General features: G+C 46.9%; 1 protein-coding gene across 2 annotated transcripts in view; it reads right to left on the minus strand.

Annotated features, from left to right (window-relative positions):
- LOC125975090 (uncharacterized) overlaps positions 1-24,360 on the minus strand; it is a 44,173-nt gene that overhangs the window by 14,047 nt on the left and 5,766 nt on the right. Inside the window, exon 2 of one of the 2 annotated variants that reach the window (XM_049730225.1) lies at positions 1-24,360. This exon is cut by the window's right edge and continues 5,298 nt beyond it. The exons of the other annotated variant lie outside the window; for it this stretch is intronic. The gene's annotated coding sequence lies outside the window, so the exon portion shown is untranslated. 2 annotated transcript variants of the gene reach the window in all.

Genomic DNA, 24,360 nt, shown 5'->3' on the forward strand with positions numbered 1-24,360 from the left:
TGCAGCTTGGACCAGGGTTTATTGGCGGAACTCAAAATACAGACTCGGTAAACTGACATGACTTAGCAAAACAAAATGACTTCCCAACGAAAACATTCTTGACACCGACAGGAACCAAAAGGACATGAAGACGACACGACAGCAACCAAAACCAATGAGCCGACAGAGAGTGAGGGGCAGACAGGACTTTTATACACGACAGGTAACGAGAGGCAGGTGGGAACAATCACACTGATCATGGGCACACAGGAGGGGAGGGGCGAGCACACAGACAGAAACCAAGACAACAAACACATAGTGGAGCAGTTGGGGACGAGACGTGACAGGATTTGGCCTTGACTTAGGACATGCCTGAGGTAGCAAAAGCTGTCCACCACCTCGTACATCTCCCCATCTACTACGAGCCCCTCTTGCTCAGCTGGGTCTGCTTGGGCGACTTCTCCCCTGCACCGCTTGCATTGGAAGGTCTCACTTGCAGCTAGTAGGCTGCCATTTACGCCGCTGCATCTCCGGTGTACCCATCTCTGACAACCCTTGCACCGGATAGAGTTAGCTTGCACTCCCTTCCCGCAAACTCCACATGGCCATGCTTCTGACTGCGGTATCACTCCCAGGCCAGCACTACTGACCATGACCTTTGATTTTGCCGCATTCACCTTCATTCCTTTCACTTCCAGGCATGTCTTCCAGGCCGCTAGCTTCTTAGCTAGGTCTTCTTGATTGTGAGCCATCAACACCAGGTCATCCGCGTAGAGCAGCTCCCATGGTAGTCCACCCCTCACTTCCCTCGATACCACATCCATCACGATAGCAAACAGTAATGGGCTGAGCACTGATCCCTGGTGAACCCCTAGCCTTACTTCAAATCCATTACTGTCGCCAACTCCTGTCAGAACGGTGATGAGACTGCGTACAGACAGGAGGTGGAGCGGCTGGTCCACTGGTGCAGCCAAAACCACCTGGACCTGAACCCGCTCAAGACCGTGGGGATGACAGTGGACTTCAGGCGAGGCCCTTCACCACTTTCACCCCTCACTATCCGCAGCAATACTATTCTCTCATCAGACACCGTCAAGTTCCTGGGAACCACAATCTCTCGGGACCTGAAATGGACCGGCCACATAGACTCTGTCCGAAAGAAGGCCCAGCAGAGGCTGTACTTCCTGAGACAGCTCAAGACGTTCAACCTGCCGCGGGAGCTGCTGAAGACCTTCTACACTGCCATCATCCAGTCTGTCCTCTGCACCTCCATCACTGTCTGGTTTGGATCGGCCTCCAAACAAGACATGCACAGACTGCAACGGACAATAAGGACTGCAGAAAAGATAATTGGAATCAACCTCCCATCTATCCAAGACTTGTACCTGTCCAGGACCAGGAAACGTGCAAGTAACATCTCAACAGACCCTTCGCACCCAGGTTGCAGCCTGTTTGAACTACTCCCCTCCGCACGCTGTTATAGAGCTCTGTACACTAAAACCAGCAGACACAGAGACAGCTTCTTCCCCCAGGCTGTCGCTCTGATGAACACACGCCACTCTTAGGGTCTCAGAGTCATTACTGTGCAATAACATCCCGCTTTCCACACCTTTTTTGTCTACACTGTTTGTACTATGTGTCCTCTCTGCATCCATTGCAGCCTGGTCATGCTAGAAGAGGGACCCTCCCATCTGTGGTCTCTTCTCAAGGTTTCTCATTTCCCCTAGCTGGAGTTTTGAGTTTTTCCTTGCCCTCTTGGGAGTTTAAGATCAGTTTAAGATCAGGGGGTGTTTGAGAATATCTTTCGTTCTTCACATGTCCGAGTGTTGTTAGTCACCTAAATGTTGAACAGAGGCTGTGATTTACCGAAGTCAAATTCCTTGTTTGGCACGCTCAAACATGGCGAATAAAAAACTCTTCAATCTTGAATCTAACAGTTGTGCATGCTCTGCAGTAGAGAGCCATCACAGCCTTAACCAGTCCCTCTTCCACGCCTGCTTTCCCTAGGGCCCACCTCACCACCTCCCTTGGCACCCTGTCGAACGCTTTTTCCAAGTCAACAAAAGCAAAGTACAACCTCTTCCTCTTCTCCTGGTGTTTCGCTTGCATCTGTCAGATGACAGGTCTGTCGTACCTTTACCAGCATTGAAGCCATACTGCATCTCGTCCACCTCTACCCGTGACCTCACCCTCCTTTCCAACACCCTCTCTAACACCTTCATTCCATGCTCCAGCAGCTTTATGGCCCTGTATGACCCGCATGCGAGTGGGTCCCCCTTCTCTTTGAATAGAGGCACCAGAACGCTTCTTGTCCAGTCCTCCGGAATATGCCCCTCAGCGATGACACTGTTACACAGGTCAGTCATCCACTGCACACCAACGTCTCCCGCTGCCTTTAGCATCTCTGCCACCACCCCAGATGGTCCTTCATGGCCTTCATGGCTTTCCTCACTTCTGTTTGCGTGATCGGGCCACATTCACCCTCCACTTCATTGCATCCCATCTCTCTATCCCAGTCATTCTCCACATTCAGCAGCTTCTCCATGTACCTTCGCCATACTTCCTTCACTCCCCTGTTGTCTGTCATGATGTTGCCATCCTCATCCTTCACACAGTTTGCACCGGTAACATCATGCCTCTCCTTAACCATTTGCTTCGCTATCTTGAAGAAGCTCTTTTGTCCTCTCTCACTCTCCAATTCACTTGCAAATTCTTTCCTCTTGGTCTCTTGGGCCTCCCACACTGCTGTCCGTGACGCCCTCCTTGCCTCTACATACCGCGCTCGGTCTGCCTCCGTTTTAGATTTCTTCCATACTTTATGGCACCTCTTCTCATTCACTGCTCTTTCGACGCTGTCATTCCACCACCATGTTTCTCTTTGTCTTGCTTCACCCTTTGACATCCGCACACCTCCTCTGTAGCTTCAAGCAGAGCCTTCTTCATTGCCTGCCACTTGCCATCCACACCATCCGACTCCATCATCTCCTCCACTTCTTCTGCTATATGCTCAATCTTCTCCCTAAACTCGTTTTTACTCCCTGCGCTATGTAGCTTCCACACTTTCAACTTGGGAGGATGCTTCTTAGCCCCCACCTTCTTGATTCGCAGAGTTAGGTCTCCGATGACTAGGCGATGCTGAGACACACACACTCTTCTCCGGGGATTGCCTTGGCATCCCTGACCAGGATGCGGTCCTCCTTTCTGACCATGATGTAATCTATTGTGCTCTTGCAGCCACCCGAACTGTATGTTACTAATTTGGCTTCGTCCTTCTTGAAAAGAGTGTTGCACAGCACCAGCTCCAGTGCGTCGCCGAACTCCAGGATCCTCTCTCCCTCTGCGTTCCGCATGCCGTACCCCTGTCCCTCATGTACCCCCTCAAAGCCATCTGACTCCCTCCCCACATGTCCATTCAGATCACCTCCCAGAATTATAACCTCATTCTGGGGGATCCCTGACAGCACCATGATGGCCTTGTCCCAGAACGCATCCTTCTCGTCCTGACTTCTGCCAACTTGAGGGGCATAGATTGAAATTACGTTTGTCAGGCGCTTCCCAACGATCAACTTCACAAAGACGATCCGCTCATTTACCCTGCTAATGCTTAGCACTTGATCTATCCACTTTTCAGCGATTAGTACTCCAACACCACCAGTCCCTTCATTGCAGCCTTGCCAGAAGGCTGCAATGTACCTTGTACTTGTACCTTCTGCCGATTGCACCCAGCATCCTTGCACTTCCACCCTTCCATCTCGACTCCTGGACACAGCAGACATCCACCCTTCTCCTGTGTAGAGCCTCAACCACCCCCCCCCCCGATCGGTGTGACATGGTGCCGATGTTCCATGTAGCCACCCTAACACATGCCTCCTGCTCCTCTCTATTCCGGTTCAGGTCCATCTGGCTGAGGGCCGTCATATAATGTACCTGCGGTTTGGCCTCCTTTTCCATCATTCTTTTTGTCGTAGGCTGATGAAAATGCCCACGGAGTACTTAAGGCTGTACCCCATCTCTCCTGTGTTTGTCGAGCCATACTGAGAATGTTTTTGGAGCAAAACGTTTTACATTCGGATGCCCTTCCTGACACCAACCCATGGGGGAATTGATTTTCTGTAGGGGTTGGCTCTCTTAGCTTATTCCTCTCCCGAGGAGCCCACTGGGCAATGGTACTATTTAACCCATAGTTGGGGGCTGGTTCGTAGGCACCAGGGCGTGTCCACACACCGGTGGGCCTGCGTGCTGCACGTCTAGGGGCCAAACCACCTCAGAGTCCTTGTAGTTTAGCCTGGGTCCTTGTTGTACCTAGTTACCATGTGTCGCCGCGTGGAGGCACTACACAGGGTTTGCTGTTAGAGAGGCTACGTACTGGCAGGGAGAGACTTATGCACTCGGCTCTCCCGTTCGCATACTGCTAGCCAGCAGTGAGGGTTGACAGTGACAAGTGACATGCACTGGGCACTCCACCAACACACTAGACGCATCACAACAACCCGACTTGGTCTTATGAAGCTAGACACACAATTGGCTAATATAGGTGCACAAAAGAATTTCTTAGACTGTAGTCTATCTGATTTGCACCGCAAAACAAAATAAATTTTGTAAAAAAAAAAAAAAAAAAAAAAAAAAAGGAAGTGAGGAAAAGCAAGCAATTTGTTTATGGGCATGTCCTCATGTTGTCTGTGTGTTTTTGTTCCTGTAAGAGGCCTTCACTAACAATGAGCAGAGCTTATTTGCATCGGCGAAATGTTCTTTGTTTGGTTCAAAGGAACTTCATTCCTTTTAGTAAACTGTAGGTTTGGTTCATAGATTGTTGTTGATCAGAACTGTTTTTCTTTGTTAAGTGTTTTATACAGTTTGAAGTAGTTGCATACAAGTTATCCCCTATTTACTCAATGCTCGTTTAAGGAACTGCATACCAGTTACCTCACATTTACTTAATGTGTGTTGAAGTGTTTAGGACAAGTTACTTAATATTATTGTGGGTTAATTTACCAAGTAAATAAAGTTAGCAAAGGTTTAGTTGCATTATTCCACAGGAGAGCGGCAATCAACGTGCCTCAAGTTATCTGATCACAGGACGAGTCAGACAACCATGGGGGAAGACAGCTGGTTGAGAAAAGAGGACAGACTCTGCGGGGGTCACGGGCCGACAATGAAGTGCTAATTCACACCACACTACATTCCTTAGCTAATCAGCGTTGCTACAGCCACAATCTCCCCTCCCTTTAGTGCCTCTGTAACCAGGGCAACCAAAACATTAAAAAGAGAGGCACGTAGAGTAAGGACTCAGAATTGATGGAGGTTCCTTTCTCCATCGTTCTGTTGGATTCTGTCCACAATTTAGGGAGCGCGTTATCTGCGCCTCACGGCAAAAGCCTTTGCCAATCACCTGTTATCCAATTTACTCACTGCGTGCTCGTTTGATTTCTTCAGATTTAGGAAAATGCAAAGACACTGAAGCAGAAATTAGATTTAGACAGATTGGTTGAGTTCAATCACAATTCTTGTTCAAAAAGCTCTGTTTTCAGGAAAGTACAATACAGCGCTGGGCCCTTCAAGAGCGGAAAGTCTCCATTCAGAAAAGGCAAAGTCCAAGGTTGTTAGATCAGTTTTATATTCGGTAGCACATTGTGGGCTGGGATTGATGGGCGATGAGTCTTCGGGGTGGGGCAAGTTCGAAGGAGAGTCTGCTTCCATGGGAGTGGTGCTGGTTATGGGCGATTCGGTGTGTTGGTGGGGGGCTGTTGGTGTGTGTGTGTGTGTGTGTGTGTGTGTGTGTGTGTGTGTGTGTGTGGAGGGGGCTGTTGTCTTCCATCCCGTCTCTCGGCCTTGGCGATCATCTTTGGCCGAGTTCTCGGGTGGCTCCTTCTGGCACCCACTGGTTTTATCTCCACGTGACCTTCCTGTGAACATTCTTCTCCAATCTTGGACATACACTGTCGTACCGCATTCAACCGTATCTTTTCTTTGTTAGGCAAACTATTTCCCTCTGTGCAGAGCGTTCAGTAGTAATCAAAAACTGGCGTCTAGCATTAGTCAAAACATAAGATACAATCAAGTACTGAACGGTCAAGACGACTCTGGCCGTGTCCATGATTCAGAGAAAAAACATCAGGCATGCATTCCACAGTTCCTTAAGGGTCATTAAGCTATTTAGGCAATATATCAAAAGTCATTTGTTATTTCAAAGTCCTCAGAAATATATATATCAGATTATAAAGTTATAAAAACCTTTCTCATCACCACTTATCAAAATGTCTACCGTATTTTCCGGACTATAAGTCGCTCCGGAGTATAAGTCGCACCAGCCATAAAATGCCCCAAAAAGGGAAAAAAAACATATAAGTCGCTCCGGAGTATAAGTCGCATTTTGGGGGCAATTTATTCGACAAAATCCCACACCAAAAACAGTCATGAACGAGCAACAACAGGCTAAACGATAGCAACAACAGGCTAAACGATAGGTATGCTAACGTGACAAACACAAAGAGCTGAGAACGGGCCTGACGTAACATATAGAGTGATTAAGGACAACTATTACATGAATAACATGTTTATAAAACCATCAGTGTCACTCCAATTCATTAAATAGCAACAACAGGCTAAACGATAGGTATGCTAACGTGACAAACTCAAACAAAGAGCTGAGAACGGGCCTGACGTAACATATAGAGTGATTAAGGACAACTATTACATGAATAACATGTTTATAAAACCATCGGTGTCACTCCAATTCATTAAATAGCAACAACAGGCTAAACGATAGGTATGCTAACGTGACAAACACAAACAAAGAGCTGAGAACGGGCCTGACCTAACATATAGAGTGATTAAGGACAACTATTACATGAATAACATGTTTATAAAACCATCGGTGTCACTCCAATTCATTAAATCCATCGATCGTTCTTTGTCAACAATGGGTGCGCACGGCTGAGGGTGCTTGCGCTTCAAAATATTCCACAGGCTCATATAACGATAGATAAACTATATTTTAAATAACTATAATACAAGCCAATAATATAATCAAACCATCCGTGCACTTTAATTCCATTAAATCCATCGATCAAATTCCTCGTCCTTTGTCAACATCGCCGCGCGCGCGCCCTGACGTCAGCCTCGTCTTTATTCCACAGATCTACTATATAACTATATTGTAGCGTTAACAAAGCACAAGGATAGACGTAGGTTTGGTAAACGGCTCTTTATTAAACAAAACAAACTTCCAATCGTGTGGCGGCGTGGACTTCCAGACAGACCGGGCGTGCGTAATGGCCATGTCCGAGCCCCGCGCACCGTTCGCGGACAGCCACTCGGCCGAGCGTCGGCCCCCGACTCAGTAGAGACCGGGCGTGCGTAAAAGCCATAATAGTTTTTCAAACCTTCTATGTCACTCCAAATCCTTAATTCCTTCAAACTCTTTGTCCTCCGTGTCACTTAGAAATGATCACCGCTAATGATGGTAGTCCTTGTGTGGGCACGTTTGTATGTAAACAACCGGCGCGCCGCGCTACTGACGTCACTTGAAATGGTAATCCATTGGTACATCACGGTTCTCCAAACTTTCTTTCTGCTGCTCGATTACTGTTTTCAGCTGCATATTTTACAACTTGAAGTTTGTAACCTGCAAAATATGAGTTTCTTTTTGGTGCCATTTTTCTTAAGCCCACCCAGTTGATGAGTCACGGCCAACGGTAAAATTTAGAGCGCCCTCATCCAGTTTCGTCTGAAAATATATATATTTTTGGTTGTTTTATCAAAGTCAAAGTCTGCTTTATCGTCGATATATTTTTTTATATACTAAGACACACAAAGAGATTGAAATTACATTTCCACTATCCCTCGGTGAGATAGTACACATATGCATACAAGCAACACAAAAAAAACCCAAGAAGGCACTAACAATGAATAAATAAGAGTATTGAATAAATGATAAATAAACAAATAATAATAAATAATAATAATAAATATAAGAGGAGCAAAAATGGAGCAAGTGTACATACAGCAGACAGTGGACTTGGATATGGTGCTTTAAAGTGTTAATTGCTTTATTTGATGTTTTCTCTATTTTTTATGTTTTGAATATGTTCAAGATAAAGAAATAAAAGCATGTGAAGTGATCAACTATACTAAAAATAACATGGGAAGTGGTCAACTATACTTGTGATGTCTTAATGATCAAGTAAAAATTTGTGAAAAAAAAACATATAAGTCGCTCCTGAGTATAAGTCGCCCCCCCACCCAAACTATTAAAAAAACCGCGACTTATAGTCCGGAAATTATGTTATGTCTTCTTTATTGATTTGGTGTGTAGGTATAATTATATGCTTCAAATGTTTCTTTTATTTATTTAATATGTGAATATACTACCTACAACGATTGGACGGACATAGAGGAGTATACTGACTCTGTTACCTCTTACATCACAAAGTGCATCGATGATGTGACTTGCTCGAAATCCGTCGTCACTCGCGCGAACTGGAAGCCGTGGCTGACGGGGGCTGTCCTCAGACTGTTGAGGGCCAGGGACAAGGCTTTCAGAGCGGGGGATGAGGCTGGCTTGAGGACAGCGAGGGCCGACCTGTCCCGAGGCATCAAAGAAGCGAAGAAGGCGTTCTCGTGCAAGGTCTCCACCCACTTCAAGGACAGCAAGGACGCACGTAGCCTTTGGCGGGGCATTCAGACCATCACGGACTACAAGCCCGCGCCGAGGAGCTGTGAGGGCGACGTCCGTCTGCTGAACGATCTGAACCGCTTCTTTGCTCGCTTCGACGCCCAGAACAGCACTTGCCCGCTGAAGACCACTCCCCCCCCACACGAGCAGCCCCTGCGCCTCTCTGCCGACGGTGTGAGGAGGGCGCTTGCCGCTATTGACACCCGTAAGGCGGCGGGCCCTGACAACATCCCGGGTCGAGCGCTGAAGGACTGCGCTGGGGAGCTGTCGGGTGTCTTCATGGACATCTTTAACGTTTCCCTGCAGCAGGCCATCGTCCCCTCGTGTTTCAAGGCTGCCACCATCGTTCCTGTGCCGAAGAAACCTGCACCGTCCTGCTTCAATGACTACCGCCCTGTGGCACTGACGCCCATCATCATGAAGTGCTTTGAGCGGCTGGTCATGGAGCACATCAAGTCCGTTCTCCCCCCCACCATTGACCCTTTCCAGTTTGCGTACCGTGCCAAGCGGTCCTCTGAGGATGCCATCTGCTCTGCCCTCCACTCGGCCCTCACCCACCTGGAGAGAAAGGACTCATATGTGAGGTTGCTGTTTGTGGACTTCAGCTCTGCCTTCAACACCATTGTGCCGCAGCGACTCATCTGCAAACTCGACGAGCTGGGCCTCAGTACCTCCCTCTGCAACTGGATACTGGACTTCCTCTGTCAGAGGCCTCAGGTGGTGCGTGTTGGCGACAAAATCTCCGCCAGCATCACGCTGAGCACGGGAGCCCCCCAGGGCTGCGTGCTCAGTCCATTGCTCTTCACCATGCTGACGCATGACTGCACTGCGACCTACAGCGACAACCGCATAGTGAAGTTTGCTGACGACACGACTCTGGTGGGTCTCATCACGAAGGGCGACGAGACTCGGTACAGGTCGGAAGTTGACCTTCTGACCACGTGGTGCAGGGACAACAACCTCCTGCTGAACGTCAATAAGACCAAGGAAATGATTGTTGACTTCCGGAAGGGTCACACAACACACCTGCCGCTGATCATCGACGGTGCTGTGGTGGAGAGGGTGAGCTGCACCAAGTTCCTGGGGGTGCACATCAGTGAGGACCTTTCCTGGTCCGAAAACACCTCGTCACTGGCAAAGAAAGCTCAGCGCCGCTTGTACTTCCTGCGGAAGCTCAGGCGTGCATGTGCTCCTCAGGCAGTCCTGTCTACATTCTACCGTGGCACCATTGAGAGTGTCCTCACCAGTTGCATCGCTGTCTGGGGTGGTAACTGCACTGAACAGAACTTGAAGGCCCTGCAGCGCATAGTGAATATGGCTGGTAAGATTATTGGTGCTTCGCTACCCTCCCTGAAGGACATTTACACCTCCCATGTCGCCCGCAAGGCAACCTCGATTGCCAGAGATGTGAGTCACCCGGCTCACTCTTTGTTTGACCTTCTGCCCTCTGGGAAGAGGTACAGGAGCCTGCGCTCCCGCACCACCAGACTCGCCAACAGTTTCTTTCTCCAGGCTGTTAGGGCCCTGAACTCGCTACCCCCTTCTGCGTAGCGTGCGGCACTGTTGCGCTATTTTCGGGAATGTCTGCTGTACGCGCACTTGCTCCTTTTTTTTCTGCTCCTCCTATTTATTTATTTATTTATTTATTTATTGTTGTGTTATTTATTCATTATTTATTCAGCACGCTTTTGTTATACTTGTTTACTTGTTTGTCTGTTGTGAGCCATGTCTTGTCACCGTGGGATAGGGGGGAACGAAATTTCGGTTTCTTTGTGTGTCTTTGGCATGTGGAGAAATTGACAATAAAGCTGACTTTGACTTTGACTTTGATACTTGTCTGCTTATGAGAGAGATATACAATGCCCTAGGCTTTGATGTCTATTCATATGCAAATGAGTTAGGGGTCATAAAATTTTATGACCTTTTTATGACTTGTTATGGTATCATAAATCACCCTCTTTTGAATTGTGGCGGGGTTGGGGGCATCAAGATGGCGCCAGTCGTGACGGTGCCATCTTTGACTGTCGCCATTTTGGTTTGCTGGCGCCATTTTTAAGATGTGGATATGTATGGGCATGTATTTTTATGAATCAAGACAGGTGCAGCACCTGAGCTAGCTTTGCTAACAGTCCCTCTGAGCTACCTTTGGGCGCCAGTCGTGACGGCGCCATCTTTGACTGTCGCCATTTTGGTTTGCTGGCGCCATTTTTAAGATGTGGATATGTATGGGCATGTATTTTTATGAATCAAGACAGGTGCAGCACCTGAGCTAGCTTTGCTAACAGTCCCTCTGAGCTACCTTTGCTTCCGGCCCGTACGTGTGAGATTGAAGGAGCCTTTTTGTTGAGAAGGGGAAGGGAGGGGGGTGTTTGCGACAGAGGCGTCATTACAGTCATTACAGCTGCCAAAAGTTATCTGAAAGAGAAAAAAATCAAGGTGTTGTCGCATATAATTTGGGAAACAATAGCTCAGCCAAAGTTATCTGAAAGCGGGAGACGCATGTAATTTGGCAAACATTACTTTAGAGGATCAAGGGTTTTTTTTGGTTGAGAAAATCATTGAAGTGTCGCAAGGTGTTGGTGCATAATTTGACAAACAATAGTGGAGTCGGCATTCCTGGAGCCAAGGATATGAGGTAGACCCTTTGATACGTCCAGAGTTATCTGACTCCCTGCGACACGTGAGCCCATAGGCGTGGTCTTATCCCCGCCGAATTTAAAGTTTGGAGAAGACAACCCCAAGACATAGGTCTGAGCAACGAGGGTTGAAGCGCGTCAAAAAGCTGTTTTCGAGAATGGTTAAAGGTAAGTCATTTTTAATACCTTTCTCGCGATAATAATAATAATAATACACTGCTGTTATTTTATAAAACAAAATGTAATGTTTATATAATATTTGCAGACAACATCGTTTATGCCGATGTCCACGCATCTTTTGACGACGATTTTAGCGACGTTTACCTAACACAATCAGACTACGGTGAGTCAATCGCGCATCTAAGATAGTTAATATAGAGGGTATTAGTTGCTGATTTTATTGTATTTATTTAATAGATCTCGTGGCCGCCGCCGCTCGGAAAAGCGTTCGGCCGACACAAGCTACCTTCGACCGCCATATTGGAGCAGTCGAAACGTCAGCGCCAGCGCGACCGGCGGTATCAGAGTCACGTGCTACTGTTGAAACCAATCCACTCTCAACCCACACCGTTCAGCCTGAATCAGCGACGGACTCAGAACTAGTTGAAGCTCTGTCTACTTACGAGGGCTTGAAGCATCATCAAGAGTCGACAAACAAAGTTAGAAGCATTTCCTTCTATGTTATCATTCGACTTGCTATTTTTGGTAATATAAAGGCTTAACCGTTTTTTTTTTTTTTTTTTTAATAGCCACTTCCAGGTGAGCGTCGTGACACGAGAGCTCAGAGAGACAGGAAGAAGCGGGGGAGGAGAGGGCACCCCTTCTACAACACGCACCACTCAACCAGCAGGGGGCCTCTAAAGTGTCGTGGTAACTGTGTCTACAAAAGACGGTTACAAGAGTGTTTTAAGATTATACATGCTGTTACAGATTTAGCCGAATCAAAATAGGTTTGTTTTGTTTATGTTGTGTTTTTGTAAAAGAAAATATAATGGATCATCCAAACCTTACGTCAACAGAGTCAGATTTCTTAGCAAACATTGATGAAATAGATTTGCCGTCATTTAGCGGGGCAAGCCAAAGAAGTGACACACCAGAGCTAGATTTATCAAACGTTAACAATGTGTGTACGAGTCAAATAACAGATTTGCTCAACAATGTGAGCACGGCTTTGTCAGAGGGGGAGAGACCAGACAGCCCCGTTATTCTCACCCATTTACAAGCTGTCATAGATGAATTGAACAATCAAAGTATGAATGAAGGTGGACAGAGTCCGACACAAATCCCGTCACAATTGCTAAACATGATAGCAGAATTAAACAACCAAGCTAATGACAACAACGGGCGTATCAGTCCTGACATTCCTGCGCAGTTGCTAAACATCATCCAAAATCTAAATACACAGCCTCTGGTTGACCCGTTGACCGCTAACACTGTCGATTCATCACCGGTTGCTATTGACGATGTTCAGCCGATATTTCAACCTAACAACTGCTCTGTTATAATTGATCACGAAATAGACGTTATTGACAACAACACATCAGCATTTCAACACACGCCCCAGCAATCTAACAACGGTTCTGTATTAGCTGACCAACGCGGCGGTTCTATTGTAATCAATAGGCCGCATTTCAATAATGTAGAGGTAAAGCGACGGTTAAATATACCATCGCAACAGAACATTAATGATTTTGCAACCTTCTACCTCCAGATTGAAGATAAAATAGATGATGTCATGCAAGAGGTAGCTAGCAGGGCACAAACAGGTAATGTAATTCAGATAGAGCTAGTGGGTGGTAACGATAGAGCTCACATCTACCAGCAAACTAGTGATATAAACTCTATCAGAGATAATGTATCAAACATGCTTGAACGTTTAGCCCAATCAAACACAGAGCTTCTGGCTGATGAGGGTTTAGAGCTCATTGTACAAATAGTCACTCCATTGCGCGGTGGAATGCGTCGCAGGCTGTTGAACACAACCAACAGAGAGATTTTGAGGTTGAAAAAACGACACCTACACATACCTCGTAATAAAGACAATAATTTGTGTTTCGCTCTCTCACTAACCTATCTGCTAAATGACACACTTACAACAAAACAGGCCACAAGACAAGCGCGACTCTTACATGAGAGTGTAGGATTGGATTGTCAACCACCTGTGAGTCTGTTCGATGTCCATAAATTTGAGAAAGTCCTCAAACGGAAAATAACTGTAATGTATCGAAAAGAGGACTGCCGCCCCATGACCTTCTTCGACACGCGTTACCCCAAAACAGATAACGATACCTTATTTCTCTTAAATCTTGAGGGCCATTTTTACGGCGTGAAAGCGATTGAGCCATTTGTAGGCCACGCATTTTTTTGCAGGCATTGTTACAAAGGGCATGAGAATTGGCAACAGCACCATTGTGAAGGACACTGTGGCGTTTGTCTTGATCCATGCTGTAAACAGCGACGGTTTAAACCTGTCATCTGCCCCGACTGTAACAAATCTTGTCGTAATGAGGAATGCTTTACCAAACATAAAGAGTCTCGATCAATGAATCGTGTGAGCAACTGCACTTCATACAAAAAATGCTTGGAGTGTGGTCTTCAATATTATGTGAGAGCTGATGGTACCGGTGCTAAACATCGTTGCCCCGTTAAAAAAATGCACAGTGTGTGATGAGATCTTAAATCAAGATGACGCCTTGTTGAACCCCCACATGTGCTACATTCAGCCCATCAAACCACAACCACCGTGCAAAAATGTAGTCTACTACGATTTCGAAACTTATGTAGATTCAGACGGCTTTCACAAACCTTTTCTCATCTGTTGCGAATCAAATAATGGACTGGCGAAGCATTGGTATGGCACAGATTGTGTTGATGAATTTCTCAGATTTTTCCGAACGCCACGGTTTAAACAAACTACGTTTGTTGCACATAATGCGAGAGGTTTTGATTCATACATACTGATAAGGAGAATGCTTGAATTAGGTCTCAAGCTTGACATTCTGATGCAAGGGAGTAAAGTTCTATCATTTGTCGATTTAGACACAAAATCTCGATTCATAGACTCTCTCTCATTCTTGACGATGCCTCTAAGCGCAATGCCTAAGGCCCTGGGGTTTGAAGACAAATCAAAGGGTTACTTCCCACACAAATTCAGCTCTTTAGAGCATCTAAACTATGTAGGGTCTCACCCTGACCCCACGTACTACGACACCGATTGAATGTCACCCTCCCAACGATCAAAGTTTGACGAGTGGTATGCCAAAGAAGCTAACAATGTGTTTGATTTTGCTAAACAGGCAATAGCCTACTGCGTGAATGATGTTGATCTCCTAATGCAAGGGTGTGAAAAATTCAGGAGTGAGTTTTTTGAGGCCACCGGAACAGATCCATTCAATGCGGTAACAATTGCGTCGGCGTGCATGAAAGTTTTTCGAGCTAATTTTCTAACCCCTCAAACACTAGCCATTACACCATCAGACAACTATATGCGTCAGCACAAAGCTTTCTCGCACGATTCTATTCAGTACATGCAATGGATCATGCACAGCCAAAATATCCAAATTAGACATGCGTTGAACGGTGGTGAAGTTAGGATAGACAACTACTTTGTAGATGGTTATTGTGAAATCGGGGGCGTAAAAATAGTGTTTGAGTATTTTGGTTGTTATCACCACGGCTGCGCAGAATGCTTCGACCTCTCTAAAATATGCCCGACAACCAAACGCCCTTTTCAGGAGAGGTTTGATAAAACACAAAAGAAAATTCAGGATCTACAGCTTAGACAGGATGTGTACCTTGTAATCATGTGGGAGCATGAATGGTTGCAAATGAAAAAGACGGACATAGAGGTGAAGGAATTCCTTAAAAAAAAAAAAAATCCTACACCGCTCAAACCGAGGCAGGCTCTTTTTGGGGGCCGAACAAACGCATTCGTTTTAAGATACATGGCAGAGCCGAACGAGCGTGTGTTGTATGTTGATGTGACATCATTATATCCTTTCGTCAACAGTACAGGTACCTACCCCATTGGCCACCCAATGATTATCCACGGTGATTTTAAAGACCCTAGATCGTATTTCGGTTTCATCAGCGCCACAGTCAACCCACCCCGTGGTTTGTATTTTCCTGTTCTACCGTTCAAAACAGCTAAAGGTAAACTCGTCTTCACACTGTGCCGCACATGTGCCGAGTGTAACAACCAGCAGACGGCTTGTACACATAGTGATGAGCAAAGATCGTTAACAGGTGTTTGGACAACCCCTGAATTTGTTAAGGCACTTGATCTCGGGTACACGGTTGCAGAAATTACAGAGGTGTGGCATTACACAAGAACGAGCGACACAATTTTCCGTGACTACATGCGAACATTTTTAAAAGGTAAACAAGAATCTTCAGGTTATCCGGCTCACGTGGTCAACCAGGCTGACAGAGAAAGATACATACAAGGGTATGCCATTCATCAGGGTATCCAACTCGATCCTTCCAAAATTGCTGTAAACCCTGGCAAAAGGCAAGTGTCAAAACTCTGTCTTAACAATCTGTGGGGAAAACTAGCGCAACGTGACAACATGGCAAACACAAAAATTGTGACAAAATCAGAGGATTTTTTTGAACTTTTGTTTTCAGGTCTGTACAATGTGAAATTCTTCCATTTTATCAATGAGAAGCTCTCAATTGTGCAGTATTGTATCAACATAAACAACGAGATCCCCGCCTCAAAAACATCAAACGTGGCTGCAGCGTGTTTCACAACAGCCTATGCACGCCTAAAAATGTACAGCTATTTAGAAATTTTACAGAGGCGTGTCCTTTACACAGATACAGACAGCCTCGTGTACACTGTGAAGCCAGGTGAAAGTGTTCTCCCGCTAGGGGATTATCTGGGTGATTTGACAGATGAGCTTTCGAACGACAGCATTTTAGAATTTGTCTCAGCCGGCCCCAAAACATACGCTTATAAAACACGAGGGTCATCTCAGACGGTCATGAAGGTAAAGGGTATCACACAAAGTCACGAAAGCGGTCAGAGCATCAATCTCGACAGCATGCTCAGTTTGGTTCAAGGGTACATCGCAGGTGCAACCTCAGATGTGCTTTACGCTCCCCAACATAATATCGTTCGCGATAAGAGAGGGTTTCATCTCAGAAACGTGTCATTTTCCAAGCGGCTTCGTGTGGTGTACGATAAAAGAAGGCTGCTAGAGCGAGGCACCACTGAACCGTTTGGCTACTGATATCCATACGTGTGTCTGTGTGTGTGGAAATGGCTTTTAATCAGATCGAATTCGACCCCAGATTAGAACTTCCTTTTTCATCTCTAGTAGCAGGGCCTTCGGGTTGTGGCAAGACTTTCTTTGTAAAAAATGTATTGCAAAATCCTGAACATGTTCTGAGAAAAAAACCTGATAATATTGTCTGGGTTTATACTTCATACCAGCCAATGTACGATGAGCTCAAAAACCTGAATAAAGACATTGTTTTTATCAAGGGGCTGCCTGAATCTTTTGACGACGAGAAGCTGTTCCCGCCACAGCAGCACCATCTGCTGATTCTGGATGACGTCATCTTCCAAGCTTCGGATAACCCTGAAGTGGTTCGAATATTCACCCAATATAGACATCATAAAAATTTAAGCGTTATAATGCTAACGCAGAATGTATTCCATCAGGGCAAATTTAGCCGTACTATTAGTTTAAACAGTAATTATTTGATTTTGTTCAAAAACCCCCGCGATAAACTGCAGGTGAGTGTCCTGGCGAATCAAATTTCTCCCAGCAACCGGAAGTTTTTCCTGGAATGCTTTGAAGATGCTACAAGAGAGCCGCATGGGTATTTACTGGTAGATTTGACACCTTCATGCCCAGAACAATATAGACTACGTACAGGTGTACTACATAACCAGTGGCCTGTCGTTTATATACCCAAACAATAAAACGATGACGAAGCTTTTAAAAACAAACGCACCGTTACTCAAATCTCTGTTTACATCCAAGCCGGCCAAACGTAAGCATTTGCTACTCAGAGGCCCCAGTAGTTTGGTGAAAGCATTATGTGAGATTGCTCTAAATCTTCTTAAAGGACATGTACCCTTAAAATCAAAACTTCACAAGAGACTTAAAAAGCAAAAGAAAAATATCCGCTTTTTGGCTGATAAGAAAAATACTTTGACGAAGAAAAGAGCTGTGTTAGTTCAGAAAGGTGGTTTTATATTGCCGTTACTGGCCGCTTTCGCACCTGTTCTCGGGAGTGTCATTAGTGGCTTTATGAACAAAGCATAAAATGAGTTTGAAAACGGCTCAGAAAATGTTCCTGATTTCGCCTTATCAGCTCGAGAGGTTGAATCGACCAGCTCCGACCATCCGTGATACAGCAGAGCATTCTTTGGATGAAGAGATGAAACAGGTTTTGGATAATAAAAATTTAAATCAATATGAAAAGATCAAAATTTATCAGACCTTAATCCAGCGTTACTTGGGGTTGGTCAAACAAAAAGACTCCGAGCAAATTCCTATTACGATTCGCAACGAAGACAATGAGAGGGGTGAAATAAAGACCGCTGATGAGAGCGCAATTGATGTGACAGGTAGACGCTATGATGATATTCTGGACGCCATAGGTCCACGTTTCCGACGCAATGCCAACTATGTGCTGAAAAGACTGTCGGCAGAAGATGTAAGCTGGACGCCGTTAAGTGAATTTGTTTTTAGAGGAAAAACTATCAAAGGCTCCCATATGAGCGATCTGTTGAAACCGGTAGGATGGAGTGAATTTCTTCGAACGCTAGCACGGTTAAACTTGCCGGAAGCAAGCATCTCCAACCCCTTGGCTCGCGCAGATTTTAAACGTTTAAAATACGCTACAGGTGAAGATGGGGATGTTTCTTATGTAGAAGATGTAAACATGATGAATAAAAAAAAAAGAAAGAGGACATCACCGGTAGTAAAATGGGTTAGTTATTAGATGACACTCTATTGTTGTTAGTGGAAAAAAAACGCATGACTCTGTAACTCTCTTTAACAATGATTATTGAATAAAAGAGATTTTATAAAACATTACCATGGTTTCAGACAATGACATTTTTTAAATTTATGCAATGAACATGATGTCTGCCCGCCGCACATCCGGTCTGGTCTTCGGCATTTTTTGACAAACTCTCTAACCATCGCGTCGTTATGGAGAGGATCGGAATTGTAATGAGTCAGCACTTCACGATAAGTGTGCCCCCATCCGCGTTGGCTTAAATAATACACACAGTGTTGACCACAGGTGTCTGTGAGCTCGTGCTGCAACTGCCCGTTCTGATATTCGACCCGTTTAGAATGCTTCTTCAAAAATCTGTATATACTCGCCGGGTAGTACGGGCTGTCCGGTGGTAGCCCAAAAGGATCAAAGAATGTGGCCGAACCGTTCGCTTCTAAAGTCAAAGCGAGCCAGTGCTCTCCGGGTAAATGTCTTGGATGCGTGTTGACGATGTAATATTTGGGGGGCGTGTCTCTGACGTCAGCTAACTCATCCGATGCGAAAACGCCTCCAAATAAGGTTCTCTGCATCCGGGTCATAATCATGTCCAATTCACGACCGTTCATAGCGTTAATAATAGTCCATCAATACTTCCCTCTTAGCATTAATCTCTATAAGCGAATCATAAGCCGCGTATACAATGAGGGTCGCTGTGTGGGGTAATGGCGTTCTGAAACGCAAATCGAGTCTCAGGACCCCACTATTGATCGGCGTTAACGCGCCTGAGTCATCCACCTGACTTAAATTGAAAACAAAAAGTGAATAGCCCTGACTAAAATCCTGTTGGTCTATACAGAGAGGTTGATCTTTTAGAAAACGCCCCGTTGCTGTGTATAAATTATGAAATTCACGTGTACATATCCCAGCTTCGAAATTGGGCTGAAAAGGTTTGGCAGGTATTTGTCGACCTTCGTGGCTGAGAGCTAAATACTCTATGTTATAATGCAAAAAATTAAACGGGTTTAAATCTCTCCGTCCCATGAAACTGCTGTGGTTTACGAGCGCTATTACAACTTGCTTGGGGATATGTCCGAGGAATAGGTTATCCTGATGACAAATTCTCGAGTTTTGTGGGATCGAGAAGGTTTTTATATTAATTCTTGTTAACGGATAAAGGGCGTTACCTTTTTGTAATGCGGCGGCGTGACCTATTGCCACGGCCGGTGAGATTGATACTTTTTTCACAAATAAGGACGCTCCGAGTATTTTGAGACACGAATCGCTGTCTGGAGCGCTCATGAGACAGAAATCATCAGAAGCTCTAGTTAACTTTAGACGCAAATCCACATTATTCAATAGATGGCGTTCGGAGAAGAAAATATCTCCATGAAGCGGTCCCATAAAATGAAATTCACGTGAGCCTGCAATCTGTTGTGCGCGCCGCACAAAACCGGCGTTAGCCACGCCCTCTTCGAAAGAAATGGAGTCCATGCGCCCCCTAGAGTCTTTTGCGAACATTCCTGCTGTGAATTGTGACTCCAAAGAATCGTTTGAAAAGTTTAACAGCAGCTCGATGATGGATCTGTAGGCGTGCGTGGCACTAGATTGTGAGATTAACCGTCCACCCAACGAAATATCTAATTGATTAAAAATTGTGTTTATAGGGAAATTCACGATGTCGACTTGCTCCTGCGGTGGAATATTTGTCCCATCTCTACGCGTCACCTTTGCACGGAGATGTAGTAAAGTGTCGGATAAATCTAAATATTTTGAGCCGTCCCCCGGTATAAAAAAATTCTATTGGGCCTTGGTCCACGATTGCTGTTAACGGTTGAAATTCGACATATGAGCTATCTTCTATGGAGAATTGCGTCAGGGGCGCACTAAACAGATCCAGACTTGATAGCGTCGCCTCTTGACTTTTAAAATGTAGAAGGGCCATTTTTTAAGAGAAAATATCTGTCTTGTGTCTTCTGCGCTTTTTCCTGACAACTGGTCGGAGACCGGCGGAGCGCCTTTTTCTTTTAACGCTCCTTTTTCTCCGCCCCCCAGGTTCCAGTCGCCCACGTGACAATACAGCTAGCCCGGAACCTTCTTGCTCGGGGCCTTGTTTCTGGTGGATTCTTTGAATGACGCACCCCGCTACATCCGTTGCTATGTTTTTAGCGGCGGCTTGAAGATGCGGCTTCGCCAAGTTAAACCCGTTTTTGAACATAGGCATCACGAAACGAAATAATTTTGCAAAAATAGACCCAATCCCTCGTCCGTATTGAACCGGCGCCCCTGCAAAACCGGCTTGAAACGAGCCCCCCACTTGTGTTTCATAATAATCAACAAAACGATACAAGTCGGGATGCATTGACGATGACGTCATTTTTTTAATTTTTTTTTATTTTTTTAAATTTATTATTATTTCTTTTTAAATTTATTATTATTTAGATCTAAAATGCAGAGTGAGAATGACCTTCCCGTATTCGAAATCTATCGGGTTGTTCTGGTCTGTTCGCAGGTAAACTGAAATGGTTTCAATGTGGCTTCTGCACACAGCTAAATAGTATACCGGGTTAAAAGTTTTGTTTACAACATCACCAAAATTACCTTCAATAGGCAGAGTTCTAAGCATGGGCGCGTACGCGTCACCAACTGTTTGATGATGTATTATGTCTGTGTAGATGAACATAAAATAAGATCCAGCCCGTCTGTCGGCAGGATGTTGTGCGTTTACGCCTTCCGGTTTGCGTGACAACCAATGCTCTGGTGTCATTCCAACAATGTACGCCAGGGGGCTCTTGAACATAATTCTCAATCCTTCTTCACCCGAAAACATGAACCTCTGTTTGTGTTGATCAAATCGGACGTCAATCTAGTGTTCAAGATGGCGGCGCGTGCACACGCAGCGGCCACTCTCTGTCCCGTCAGTACGGTGATTTGTTCGTCTTATGAGTGTTCGTCCGACAGTCTTGTGTGTTCGTCTCGTCCGTGCTACAAGTACAGCAGGCAGGTTCTGCTTGACATCGGCAGAAGTGGGTTTTGCGGCGTTCTGGACTTTGAAGCGTCGACATTAAAGGCGCTCGGACTGCTACGTCCTGAAACGTCGCCGACCACACCCGCTATTCCTTCCCCGGTTGGGAGCCGTCGGAAACGGTGTGCGAGGAGGCAAAAGAGGGGCAAGCGCGGAGGCGTCCGGGCCAGGCTGGCGGCCAACCCAGCGCGACCGGCGGTACCATCCATTCTTCTGGCGAATGTTCGATCGCTGGACAACAAAATGGATTACGTTCGCCTGCTGAGGTCTACGAACCGGACGGTGCGGAACTGCCGTGTGCTCGTGTTCACCGAGACCTGGTTGAGTGACAACATTCCGGACTCTGCAGTGCACCTGGAGCGGCTAGCGTGCTATCGGGCGGACCGTGCCATTGTACGAGGGGGAAAGTCGCGTGGAGGTGGAATATGCGTCTACATCCGAGAAGAATGGTGCCGGGACTCTGTGGTGGTGTGTAAGCACTGCTCGCCGCTTGTGGAGTTTGTGATCATTAAGTGCCGTCCTTTTTATCTGCCGAGGGAATTTACCGCGATTCTGCTAGTCGCGGTATACATCCCGCCTTCCAACATCGAAGGAGACAAGATCGCGGCGCTTGGTGAACTGTACCAGGCTGTCAGTGAACAGCAAACAGCGCACCCTGACGGTTTCACCATCTTCGCTGGAGACTTCAATCATGCCAACCTGAAGTCTGTTTTCCCGAGGCTTCACCAGCATGTTCCCTTTCCGACACGTGGAGACAGCTTCCTGGACCTAGTCTACTCGGCGCAAAAGGGAGCTTTCAAAGCCACCCCCCTCCCCCATCTGGGGCTTTCTGACCATCTCACCGTTTTGCTTTTGCCCGCATACAGACAATTGGTAAAGGCATCCAGGCCGGTTCGGAGGCAGGTTCGAGTGTGGCCTGAGGGTGCCTCCGATGCACTTCGTGACTGCTTCGACACCACTGACTGGGACTTATTTAAGCAGGCAGCCACCTACAACGATTGGACGGACATAGAGGAGTATACTGACTCTGTTACCTTTTACATCACAAAGTGCATCGATGATGTGACTTGCTCAAAATCCGTCGTCACTCGCGCGAACTGGAAGCCGTGGCTGACGGGGGCTGTCCTCAGACTGTTGAGGGCCAGGGACAAGGCTTTCAGAGCGGGGGATGAGGCTGGCTTGAGGACAGCGAGGGCCGACCTGTCCCGAGGCATCAAAGAAGCAAAGAAGGCGTTCTCGTGCAAGGTCTCCACCCACTTCAAGGACAGCAAGGACGCACGTAGCCTTTGGCGGGGCATTCAGACCATCACGGACTACAAGCCCGAGCCGAGGAGCTGTGAGGGCGACGTCCGTCTGCTGAACGATCTGAACCGCTTCTTTGCTCGCTTCGACGCCCAGAACAGCACTTGCCCACTGAAGTCCACCCCCCCCCTGCACGAGCAGCCCCTGCGCCTCTCTGCCGACGGTGTGAGGAGGGCGCTTGCCGCTATTGACACCCGTAAGGCGGCGGGCCCTGACAACATCCCGGGTCGAGCGCTGAAGGACTGTGCTGGGGAGCTGTCGGGTGTCTTCACGGACATGTTTAACGTTTCCCTGCAGCAGGCCATCGTCCCCTCGTGTTTCAAGGCTGCCACCATCGTTCCTGTGCCAAAGAAACCTGCACCGTCCTGCTTCAATGACTACCGCCCTGTGGCACTGACGCCCATCATCATGAAGTGCTTTGAGCGGCTGGTCATGGAGCACATCAAGTCCGTTCTCCCCCCCACCATTGACCCTTTCCAGTTTGCGTACCGTGCCAAGCGGTCCTCTGAGGACGCCATCTGCTCTGCCCTCCACTCGGCCCTCACCCACCTGGAGAGAAAGGACTCATATGTGAGGTTGCTGTTTGTGGACTTCAGCTCTGCCTTCAACACCATTGTGCCGCAGCGACTCATCTGCAAACTCGACGAGCTGGGCCTCAGTACCTCCCTCTGCAACTGGATACTGGACTTCCTCTGTCAGAGGCCTCAGGTGGTGCGTGTTGGCGACAAAATCTCCGCCAGCATCACGCTGAGCACGGGAGCCCCCCAGGGCTGCGTGCTCAGTCCATTGCTCTTCACCCTGCTGACGCATGACTGCACTGCGACCTACAGCGACAACCGCATAGTGAAGTTTGCTGACGACACGACTCTGGTGGGTCTCATCACGAAGGGCGACGAGACTCGGTACAGGTCGGAAGTTGACCTTCTGACCACGTGGTGCAGGGACAACAACCTCCTGCTGAACGTCGATAAGACCAAGGAAATGATTGTTGACTTCCGGAAGGGTCACACAACACACCTGCCGCTGATCATCGACGGTGCTGTGGTGGAGAGGGTGAGCTGCACCAAGTTCCTGGGGGTGCACATCAGTGAGGACCTCTCCTGGTCCGAAAACACCTCGTCACTGGCAAAGAAAGCTCAGCGCCGCTTGTACTTCCTGCGGAAGCTCAGGCGTGCATGTGCTCCTCAGGCAGTCCTGTCTACATTTTACCGTGGCACCATTGAGAGCGTCCTCACCAGTTGCATCGCTGTCTGGGGTGGTAACTGCACTGAACAGAACTTGAAGGCCCTGCAGCGCATTGTGAATACGGCTGGTAAGATTATTGGTGCTTCGCTACCCTCCCTGAAGGACATTTACACCTCCCATGTCGCCCGCAAGGCAACCTCGATTGCCAGAGATGTGAGTCACCCGGCTCACTCTTTGTTTGACCTTCTGCCCTCTGGGAAGAGGTACAGGAGCCTGCGCTCCCGCACCACCAGACTCGCAAACAGCTTCTTTCTCCAGGCTGTTAGGGCCCTGAACTCGCTACCCCCTTCTGCGTAGCGTGCGGCACTGTTGCGCCACTTTCGGGAATGTCTGCTGTACGCGCACTTGCTCCTTTTTTTTTCTGCTCCTCCTATTTATTTATTGTTGTTTATTATTGTTGTTGTTGTGTTATTTATTCATTATTTATTCAGCACGCTTTTGTTATACTTGTTTACTTGTTGTCTGTTGTGAGCCATGTCTTGTCACCGTGGGATAGGGGGGAACGAAATTTCGGTTTCTTTGTGTGTCTTTGGCATGTGGAG

The sequence above is a fragment of the Syngnathus scovelli genome, chromosome 9 (assembly GCF_024217435.2).
Source record: "Syngnathus scovelli strain Florida chromosome 9, RoL_Ssco_1.2, whole genome shotgun sequence".
NCBI classification, from domain to species: domain Eukaryota; kingdom Metazoa; phylum Chordata; class Actinopteri; order Syngnathiformes; family Syngnathidae; genus Syngnathus; species Syngnathus scovelli.